Here is a 1,061-nt window from a genome sequence, read left to right as displayed (position 1 = left end):
TCCTGAACCAAACCTTTTATCCCACAGATTCCTCTTTTCCTGAATCAACATCAAATTTTAGCTAGGTCAGTCATAGGGTTATTTCCAGTCTAGTTTAGAATCAACAACAAACAGAGCTTCACCTTAACTATGTACAAGGTACCTGTGAAAGCCCTAACCGTGGTGGACGCATGCACTCACAACACAAAAGTCAAGCGAAAGATGCCCCTTTCTTCTTTTAAGCGAAATAAGATGAGAAGCTATGCTATATTAAGCGAAATTGTTTAAGATTCCGGATTTGGAACGACAGCCTTAGCCTGGGAGGAGACTTAAGACTTTGGATTTGAACAAGAAACTATGTCCCCATCGGCTTTAGGAAGGGCCTTAGCCTTAGCTTCAAGATCTCAGTTTGCACCAACCAGGATTTCTGTTCTCACCAGGAGTCGATTGCTCTTAAGGAGAAACCGATGGAACAAGATAGTCGTTCATTTTTTTCTCTCCCGATCTGGTTTCGGTTAAGTAATCTGTCTATCCATCTGGTTAGGTTTCGACCAAAGTATGGTTGGGGTTCCGCAGTTGAGGATGAGGATTTGGGGGAAGAATATTAACTGAATTCGGGTTCCATTTTGACTAATCCAATAAAAAAATTGCATAAAATAAATAAGAGTGAAAAACCGATATAGAAGCCAAAAGCCTGCAAAACTCTAACAGGACAGGGAGGAGGAGAATACCATTGAGGATTAGGGTTATTTACATCTGAAAGGTGAAATTGCTGTAAATATTGGTTAACTACATGATCGACCGTGTTTCCCGTAAACTATTGTGAGTTCGAGCTTGAGGACGAAGAGGATGAACATTTTCTTTTTTCTATCCATCCAGAAGGATGCCTCTCTAACAACTATTCATTTGCAAAGATCTCGCCCAAATAGAGAAGTGAATCTAAAGGCCAAAGAGTGATCTTTGAACGCTACTATGCATCCTTTAAAAAGAGTCTCATGTATGGCAGGTTTAGGTATAGCAGGATTTAAACCTGCGACCATTAGGTTAAAAGCCCAATGCTCTACCAACTGAGCTATACACCC

The 1,061-nt window shown here is 40.6% G+C and overlaps 1 non-coding gene across 1 annotated transcript; it reads right to left on the bottom strand.

Moving 5' to 3' along the window:
• Positions 1-988: 988 nt before the first annotated feature.
• TRNAK-UUU (transfer RNA lysine (anticodon UUU)) lies at positions 989-1,061 on the bottom strand. The gene has a single exon. It is a non-coding gene; the product is annotated as a tRNA-Lys (tRNA).

The sequence above is a fragment of the Benincasa hispida genome, chromosome 11 (genome assembly GCF_027475165.1).
Source record: "Benincasa hispida cultivar pf3 chromosome 11, pf3_genome.v1.1, whole genome shotgun sequence".
In the NCBI taxonomy this organism is placed as follows: domain Eukaryota; kingdom Viridiplantae; phylum Streptophyta; class Magnoliopsida; order Cucurbitales; family Cucurbitaceae; genus Benincasa; species Benincasa hispida.
This window is presented reverse-complemented; position numbering and strand designations above follow the sequence as displayed.